Source organism: Phacochoerus africanus, chromosome 2 (genome assembly GCF_016906955.1).
Source record: "Phacochoerus africanus isolate WHEZ1 chromosome 2, ROS_Pafr_v1, whole genome shotgun sequence".
NCBI lineage: Eukaryota > Metazoa > Chordata > Mammalia > Artiodactyla > Suidae > Phacochoerus > Phacochoerus africanus.
This window is the reverse complement of record NC_062545.1, coordinates 92,932,016-92,942,222: the sequence shown is the minus strand read 5'-3', so window position 1 is coordinate 92,942,222 and position 10,207 is coordinate 92,932,016. Positions and strand designations below refer to the sequence as shown.

The window sequence follows — 10,207 nt, the reverse complement described above, 5'->3', positions numbered from 1 at the left end:
ACTCTGTTTCCTCATCAGATGGAAATGACTAGACTATCATTCTGAAGTAAGATGATCAGAATATGGATTTCAATTTTTTTTATACAAGTCAACCTGCTGGAAGCACCTTTTATTTTTTTCTCCATTTTTAACTATTCTGCTGATTCATTTCATTTGTTTTGAGTTATACATAAATGTTGGTGGTCTTTGTTATATTTTTCTTTCACATAAGTTAATGATCTCTTGGGAATTTGGCCTTCTAGAGTAACTCCATGGAGAAGATAAACAATGTAACTGAATTTGTTTTCTGGGGTCTTTCTCAGAACCTCAAGGTTGAGAAAGTGTGTTTCATGGTGTTTTCTTTCTTCTACTCTGTCATCCTTCTGGGAAACCTGCTCATCATGCTCACAGTTTATGTGGGCAAACTTTTCAAGTCCCCAATGTATTTCTTTCTCAACTACCTGTCTTTTGTGGACGTTTGTTACTCTTCAGTCATAGCTCCTAAGATGATTGTTGACTTATTGGCCAAGACCAAAACGATCTCCTATGATGGGTGCATGTTGCAGCTCTTTGCCGCACACTTCTTGGGTTGCACTGAGATCTTCATCCTTACTGTAATGGCCTATGATTGTTATGTGGCTATCTGTAAACCCCTACACTATATGACCATCATGGACAGAGAGAGATGCAATAAAATGTTGCTGGGGACCTGGTTAGGTGGGTTCTTGCACTCCATTATCCAAGTGGCTCTAGTAGTCCAACTACCCTTCTGTGGGCCCAATGAGATCAATCACTACTTCTGTGATATTCACTCTCTGCTGAAACTTGCCTGCGCAGATACATACGTCGTTGGTGTTGTTGTGATAGCCAACAGTGGTATCATCACTCTGGTGAGCTTTGTTATCTTGCTCATCTCCTACATCTTTATCCTGGTGTACCTGAGAAAGCAGTCAGCAGAAGGCAGACACAAAGCTCTTTCCACCTGTGGCTCCCACATTGCTGTGGTCATCATCTTTTTTGGTCCCTGTACATTCATGTATATGCGTCCTGAAACTACCTTTTCAGAGGATAAGATGGTGGCTTTGTTTTATACCATCATCACCCCTATGTTAAACCCCATGATTTATACACTGAGAAATGCAGAAGTAAAAAATTCAATGAAGAAACTGTGGGCAGGTGGATTTTCTGGGAAGCAAAAGGTAAATAGTTGGAAGTAACAATGCAAGGTGGATGATCTTCAATGTTCTCATCTGCACAGGGAAGGCAATAATAACCTCACAGGGATGTTTTTGGAGGAGCAAATAAGAGAATAAAATGGTCTATATTTTAAAATCACTCTTACTTTATTGGTTTGAAAAGTCCATAAGCATAATTTTCTAAAATATCAAGGACAAAGAAATCTCATTAAACTCAGAAGCTCAGCATGATCATGCTCAGCACCATGATTTTCTCCTCCCCATTTCCCCATTTGCCAATGTCTTTAAAGAATGAGAGTCCTCTGTGAAGTAAGGCTGTTTTCTAGTATTTAAAACCATGATCGTTACATACTGTGCACTCAAAATTATATGCTGTATGAATGGAAGGCTACATGGAAAATGACATAGATCTGAGGTGTTCTGATACAAATCCTCTAAAACAGTGAAAACTAAGTTTCCTGAGGTTGGGACTGGGGGGGGCTGTATGCACAGAACATCAACGAGATAAAAGAACAGATTTGGAAAACAAAAGACCTGCCCTTGTCCTCTGGTTTGGAGAAAAAGCTTTTTTCTTTCTCTAGCTCAGTTTCTTCACCCAAACAATAAGTTGGAAAAAACTACCTCTAAGATCCCCAGTTTAACCTTAACATCCCATGAATGCACTTCTGCTAATTGACTCATCTTTACTAGTACTCTGTAGCTAGAGAATCTGTCCCTATTAATGTAAAGTGACTAACAGGAAACGCTCATGAAACTGAAGGAAAACAAAATATTTCTAATGAATACATGATTGTGCCTCAATCAAGAGGGTCAACACAATTTGCTGAAATGCATGGTTGGGAAATCATATTCCCTCCACTCTTTGAACCAAGCAGCTTTACTGAAAACCATGAGCCATTTATCACTGCTTCCTTGATTAGCATGACCTGATTTCCAGCTGTGGATTCCAGAGGCATTTGTTCTGAACAAGTAAACATATCTTTCTTATGTGAACTGACACTTCCTGTTGCTATATTCCTCCTTCACTTCACCCAACCTGAGATCACATCACTGATTATCTCTCTGCAAGTGTTACATTGTCTTTTCCACAAATATTATTATTCAAGTTGCTGCCCATACCTAGGTCTGTGTTTATTGTTGTGGATTGGGTGTGTGTGTCTGTGTGTGTGATTTTATTCAAGTGTGTGTGCATGTGTGTGCATTTTGCACTCACACATTAGGTTGATGACTGTTATGTATTGCTTTAAAAAAGGATCTCTAATGATTAGGCATTCACAGAATTAAGAAAGATCAAAATGAAGCAAGATACCTGGATTCAAAGTCACAGTTAGGAGTCCCTGGGCCACACAAACCCATGCTTATTAATAGTCCATGCTTGGACATACACTCACTGAATCTACATGAACCTCCATTTGCTCAATTTTAAAGTGGTCCATAGGTTGGTACTTCTGAAACTTGTCTGATCATTGAAATCATCTTGAGAGGTTTCTGAATAGATAAAAGCATCTATTCCAAGAATTTCTGATCCAGTAGGCTAGTGTTAGAGGGTCTACACAAATCTGCCATTTTAACAATCTTCTCTGATAATTTTTATCCAGGAAATGGTGTATCCAAGACCTTAGACTTGGAAACACTGGAGATTGTTTATGTTCTTAGAGCACAAGGGGTTTATGGATCAATAAAACCTCAAGAGCCTTACCTTCAGATATATATTTCTATATTTCTGCTGTAACACAACAAGACCTAAACTTGAAGTAAATTTATAAAATTCTGGAATGAATAAATGTTATCCATTTGATGTGTCCTCCACAATGCTCTTCCCTTTATGTCTCTGCACGAAAGACTTGACTATCAAGGGACATTAGGGATATTGACAGTCTGAAGTCCCTGGGAAGGTAAAAGCTGACAGATTCAGTACTCTCAAAGATCAACAAACAAAGAATCTATACATGTATTTGTAACTGGGTCACCATGGTGTACAGTAGAAAATTGACAGAACACTGTAAACCAGCTATAGTGAAAAAATAAAATAAAAATATATATACAAAAAAATATCAACAAACAGAACATAGGAAATGGTTTTCTTGTTTCTACCACTGATTTTATAAATGTATTCTGGTTAAAAAAATTTCCTCAGAGTCAATCCAATCAGAAGAGCCCAGAGAGTCTTCTTGGTTCCTTGGAAAGAGATGGCCAAGAATCATGATAATTCAACACTCTCAAGTTTCTGTGGGGGTGAGTCTCATCAACAACATCATTTTATTTTATAGACGTAGGATCTATACATTGGCTGCCAGTCATATAGCTTTATAATCTCACTGTTAAAAGAAGGCAGATGTGACTTTGATTACAGCCTTCACTGATGAAAATAAATGGTAACACTTTTCATTTTCTAAATGAATAACCTAGTTTATTTCACAGTAGAAACAAATATATCTGTGTATCTTCTAGCCTGTGGTTATACTCCTGTCCCCTGGAATAGCAAAAAAAATAAATAAAATATGTACTACTCAATTGAATAGGTAAAGACAGCTTTCATGTTCCTCTACATGGTCCTATCCCTTTTCTCTTTTGAACATATCTAAGAGATTGAAACATACATCACATGTCAGAGCCTCCAGAATTTTCACTACATTTTTTAAAATAGTAACTGAGTGAGAAGTCCTCATCTTGACAGTATTCTGATGTGTTCAGTTCTTACCTGGTAACCTGCTTTGTTTTGTGTTTTGAGGTGTAATATAACTTCATCGCTTACTTCAGATCTTCAAAATCATTCTTCTTCTACACTTTCAGTGTAAAAATCCACAAGGTAAGTGCACCGCAGTGTAGAGAGATGCAACACTGTACATACTCTTTGTACTCCATAAAAGTCAATGATACAGTCCAACATCACATGTACAGATATAAAATTTCATTTTCCTCAGGCTAACCTACCACTTCATTTTATTTAAAAAAAAATGGAAAACAACATGAAGTGTATCTGAGCCTACTCTGCAGTTTGGAATTTAGCCTAGTCAAGCCTGACCTAGGTCAGCTGAACCCCAGTTGATCCAAAGACACATGAGCAAGAATTTTCAATGTCTAATGTGTAAGTGGTGAGTTTAGGAATGGCTGATACATGACATTATTGAGCTGATTTATCTAAGAATAGCATGATCACACTGTAGGAGTGGGAGGCACATTCTATATTTTTTTTTTTTTGCTTTTTAGGGCCTCACCTGAGGCATGTGGAGCTTCTCAGGCTAGGAGAAATTGGAGCTGGTCTACACCACAGCCACAGCAACATGGGACCTGAGCTGCCTCTGTGACCTATACCACAGCTCATGGCAGCACCGGATCCGTAACCCATTGAGCAAGGTCAGGATCTAATCCATATCCTCATGGATACTAGTTGGGTCCATTACCCTGAGCCACAACAGGAGCTCCTGGGAGACATATTTTTGAATTGGTAAAACCGCCAGTGTATTTAGTGAAAGTGCTTTGAAAGGAGCTGTGTAAAAGGCCAACCAGGGCAGAATGGGCATGAGGGACAGTAATAAGTACAAATAATAATAAATAATGAATAATAAATTAGATGATAAGATACATAATAAATAATAAAAAATAAATAATGAATAATAAAAAGCAAATTCTAACTACCTAAGTAGGCAGCCAGTCTCCCTCCCTCTATTTCATCCAGGATAACACATAGGAAGAGAAGGGCATAGTACTACCACACTTGGGTAGATTCCTTTTCACCCCTCCTTTGTTGGTAAATTATAAGAATAGAGTCGACACAAGGTAAGTATGAGCCATGTTGAAATAGACTTCTTTAAGACATGTCTTTTCTTAGAAGCAACAAAATAGTTAATTTGTCACAGTAAGAAAATATAGTCCATCACTGGAAAAAGTGGCCTACATAAGCATCAGGAACAGGCTTATGAAAAATAAACACCAGAATTTGACAGCTGCCCATGCAGCTCTGGCAGTTCTGTCACCCTTTGCCTTACTGAATTGGATCAGCCTCCCAGGAGGTAGTCACCACCAGATCTATGTCAAAACAAAACCCTGACTTGCTTTGCTATTGTCTTGCTCAGATCCTTTTCAATGTACTTCGTTATTTTTCTGCCTCCTGTCATGTTTTAAGTCTCCTAAATTTTCAGGCAGTACACATGTCAGGGTCTTGTTGGAAGAGAAACTATATTTCCAAAATCTTCATCAACCTCTAGCTAATTTCTGCGTGTGTAAACCTCACCTTAAAATGTGGATTCCTTTTGAACAAGGCACAATAATTCTTTAAATACATACAATTTCTTAGTGGAGACTAGGCTGAAGAGGTCGGGGCTCCTGATGATGAGAAGTCTGGGTCTCTCATATTTGAAAACTTGGTGAACACACCCTCCAGGACTTAGAAGACCCTGGGTGACATCAGAAGTCTCTTTCAATTCATAAACTGGAAGATTCTTGTCTCAATGTACCAAGACCTTAATGTACCAAAATTGATCTTAGCTTATGCCCCAGTTTATACCTACTTCTTAGTCTAATCGTTCTCCCTCCTCTGAGGAACTGTGTGAGTGGATATGAGACAGATTTTCAGAGCTTGGATAATAGAAGAAAACATAAAAACATACTATTAGCATGAGGAACAGAGAGAGTTAACCAAATGCATCCCAGGAACATCCATCCCTTCAGCCTTGTGCTTCCTGCAGCTCATGATCTTTCACAGAGTGGGAGATATTCACTTTGCATATTTACAAAAAGTATCAATTAGTACACTGTGAAGACTTTTAAAATGAGGGGATAAGGCCCCACTTGGTGGCCTGGCCATCAGGCTGCCCAGCCACACTATGCCAGTGTCCATTTCTCAATGTCTTTGGCCTTTATTTCCAATATGAATCAGGCAGGTCTTCCACATGAAGCAGACCTCTCTGCCGCTAGTGCATGTGGGGCCTCCGGCCTCCTGCATGATGACCTGAGGGGGTTACTTTTCAAGTTGTGGCTAAACTCTTTTGGGGGGGGTTGTTGAAGTGAGCAGAGCACTGACCACTTCAGGCTGTCTTCCAGAAGTGCCCTATGGTCTACCTTCCTCACCCCAGCTTCCTCTCCCATCTGTCTGCATGTGGAACTAATCTTCTCCATCAGCAGGGCTTGGAGTTATTATCACATCCCCTTCTCAAAGACAGACCCTTTTCTTTCCAGAAGTAAAAATATATGAGGAGGGAGCTGCCTCTTCTTCGGCTTGAGTGCCAAGTCAAGATATTCCCATGATGCCAAGTCTTGCTTCTACATCAGAGATACCCAGAGGGCCATCATGGAGCTCAGAAATGAGCTCCAGAACTCCTGAGACTGAGGCACCTAATTGAATCTGTGTCATTATTTTCTAAAGGAGAAGCTTATGGCCTGTCCATTACCTCCCCCTGGGCTATGGTGCTGGCTTCTTTGGGTGGAGACAAGGGAGCTAACTCCTTCTGGGCTCCTGAGAGACCCTGAAACCTTGGACTGTCATTCCTACAGAATGGCAGCTCTTTACTGGAGTGATTTTACCCCTGGCGCGCACATGGCAAATGTCTAGAGAAACTCAATGTCACGACTGAGAGGGTATGGGATCCAGGAGGTCAAGTCCAAGAATTCTGTTCCAATCCTACAATGCACAAACTCCTCCTACACTCATACACCACCCCCCAAACACGCACAACAAAAACTCCTCTGGCCCCAGGGGCTGAGAAACTCTAGTCTAGAACCAGTTGTCCTCTGCATGACTTATGGGGGAAGAACAAGAAGGAAAGACAGAAATTAGGGGCAAGCAGGTTCTGGCTCAATTTTCAGAAGACATTTCTAACACTAAAACTTCAAAATCATGTCCTGAGTGACCTCGGGATGTGGTAACCTCCCTGTCAATGGAGGCATTCAAGGTTCAGCTATGTCAGGAAGGAAATATGGTGGGAAGAATCCTGGAGTGGGAATTAGGAGACTCAGCTCTGCCATAACTTGAGGGCCCTGGCAAGTCTCCATAACATTATTTTTTCCTCACAAGCTAAAGACATTGATCCCCCCCCAAAAAAAGGGAGGTGATAAATAACATAACAAAATTACATTTCTAAGATTGAAAAAATAGTTCATTATCCAATTTAAAACTTCTAATTACCACTGATAAGGCACTAAGTATTAATTACAACAACATCCATAAATATGGTATGAGTAGTATATTTATACTGCATTTTTTAGAAGCACAATGTGTAACTAAAAGAATTAAGGTATAAAACATTTGTAAAATGTTTCACATTGCTTTTTTAAAATCACTGCAGTGGAAGCCTTAAAAATATGGACGTGTTTCGGACAGCTCTGTGAGAGGGGTCTCAGTTATGATGGACACAGATGTTAAATCTTGCAGTCTTTGTAATTTGCCCTGACAAACATGCTTTGATGCCCACTATCCCAGTGATTGTTAAGGACAGAATGTTCCAGAATGTTAGTCATAAGTTCTAGAGTGTTAGATCTACTCCCCCAGTACAGTCCCAAAAAAGTAAAGTGACAAGAGTTCCCATTATGGCTTAGCAGGTTAAGAACCTGACTAGTATCCATGAGGATTCAGGTTCGATCCCTGGACTCACTCAGTGGGTTAAGGATCTGGCATTGCTGTAAGCTGTGGAGTAGATCAAAGCTACATCTCCAATTCGATCCCTGGCCTGGGAACTTCCATGTGCCACATGTGCAGCCCTAAAAAGATAAAAAAAAAGGATAAAACAGGGAAAGGGAAGTGGCAGAGGGGCCCTCTCTCTTCAAGGCTTGCAACTTTTGCTGGCAGTACAGAATCTCCCTGTACCTTCTGCATGTGTTCATGTTAATGGTTCTGTGGACAGAAAAGATCCAGCAAAGGGCACACACCCCAGTGGCTACACTTCCCTTTGGTGAGTTAATCTCAGCACCACACTTTCCTCATGGCATCCTTCAAGTCTATGTTTCTCAGTGTGTAGATGAGAGGGTTGAACATGGGGGCAATCATGGTGTAAAACAGGGCAAAAATCATGTTGTTACTGACAGAATCAGCCATGGGGACATAGGTAAAGATGAGGGGCAAGAAGAACAAGAACACGATGGTGACATGGGAGTCACAGGTGGAGAGGGCTTTGTGGTAGCCCTCGGAGGAGTAGGTCCACAGCTTGGACAGGATGATGATGTAAGAAATGACCAAGGCCACAAAGGTCAAAATGGACAGCACCCCTGTGGTGGTAATGATTGCGATCACCAACAGGCTAGCGTCCATGCAGGCCAGCTTCAGCAAGGGGAACACATCACAGAAATAGTGGTCTATCTGATTGGGGCCACAGAAGGGACATCTGAGAACAATCAGTACTTGCAGGATTGAATGGATAAATGCTCCGAGAGCAGACGCCACTACGAGGACATAGCACACCTGGCTGTTCATGATGACAATATAGTGCAGAGATTGGCAGATGGCTGCATAGTGGTCATAGGCCATGGCCACCAAGATGAAGATCTCAGTGGTGCCAAAGAAGTGGGCAGAAAACATCTGGGCCATGCGGCTGTTGTAGGAGATGATCTGCTGGACCAATAAGTCAGTGATGAGTTTGGGGGCCACGGTGGAGGTAAATCAGATGTCCGTGAAGGACAAGTAGCTAAGGAAAAAGTACATGGGCTGTTCACTGAGGTGGCTGCCCCAGATGGTGAGAAGAATGAGCAGGTTTCCTGAGAGGATTGCAATGTAGCAAAGTGAGAACAGCACCATGCAGGCAACCTTTGCCTTCTCATCATTAAAAAGACCCAGGAGGATGAATTCTGTGATGCTTTCATGTCCCATTGCTTCTGAGGGTCTGATCATTTAGAGGAAGAAGTTAACATGCCTGAAACATGCAACTTTGTGAAATTATTTAAAACTCACTCATTCAGTAAATATACATTATTATAAGACAGTCATTATCTTGGTGCTAAGGGTACAGCAAGGTACAAAATACACACAATCTCTAACCACAAGTAAAGTTCATTAGAGCAGACATACAGTGACAAGAATAGAGCAAATAAGCAACTCATTGACATGATGATAAATGTCAAAGCCTCACACTTCCTATGAACAACAAAGTAAATATTTAAAGATAGGACACTCTTTTGGGGGTAAATTTTGAGATGCACTTTCAGTATTAAACTCTGAGAGTAATTTTTGAATCTTGGTTATATGTAAAAGAGCACTGGTGATGTCTTTTCTTTAATGACAAGATGGCCACCATAATTCTTAGTCCTTCCCAATGACTATATCTGTGCTACGTACTGAAAGTTTAGTAATGTCACTAAACTTCCATGAGGTATAATTTTGAATATCTGAGTGACTATATTAGAAAGTGCCTTAAGAAAATTTTCATGAACATTTTTGAAATGGAGGGAGGAAAAGAGCAACCATCACATCTTTGGGGGAAAGTCTCCATTGTATGGGCTTCTAGGACATTTCTGGCTTCCTGAAATCAACCTTATTTCCCAGTTCACTTTCCAGTCTAACCCAGGGGATCTCATCATTTTTGTCCTGTAGTCACACTTTAAGGCACTTCCTTTTGTGACAGCACCCTTGGAGGAGCAGACAGCATTTAGAGATGTTTTTTCACTCAGTCCTTTCAAACACCTTAAACTGAATCTCTTTCCTTACCAGGCTCATCATATGTCCATGGGACGAAGTCCTGGAATATTTTAGTTACAAAGGAAATATTTCATTGGTGCAAAATATAGCACTACATCTCTTAGTACCTTTCTCCAAGATGACCTAAAATATATTAAAAAACCTCAAGGCTCAGTTTTATAAAATGATAAACCCTATACATTGATAACATTTGTCAGCCTCTTTGTGAAGGTTATTACAGCAACTGAACATTGCACTTTATTCCATCTGGCATTTGTTTTAAGATGTATATTTTCCTAAATTAACCAACACATTTAATAATTAAAACAAAAGTTGTGACAAAATATTTCATGAAATTAGAGAATATGATTCCAAAATTAGAAATTGCTAATATCCAAAGTAGTTAGCTTGACTTTAGGAAATCAAAAAG

At 40.1% G+C, this 10,207-nt stretch overlaps 2 pseudogenes; one reads left to right on the top strand and one right to left on the bottom strand.

Annotated features, from left to right (window-relative positions):
- The first annotated feature begins 251 nt into the window (after positions 1-251).
- On the top strand, positions 252-1,186 carry LOC125121065 (olfactory receptor 4S2-like; annotated as a pseudogene).
- A 6,809-nt stretch (positions 1,187-7,995) lies between these two features.
- LOC125120668 (olfactory receptor 4P4-like) lies at positions 7,996-8,973 on the bottom strand (annotated as a pseudogene).
- Positions 8,974-10,207: the final 1,234 nt, after the last annotated feature.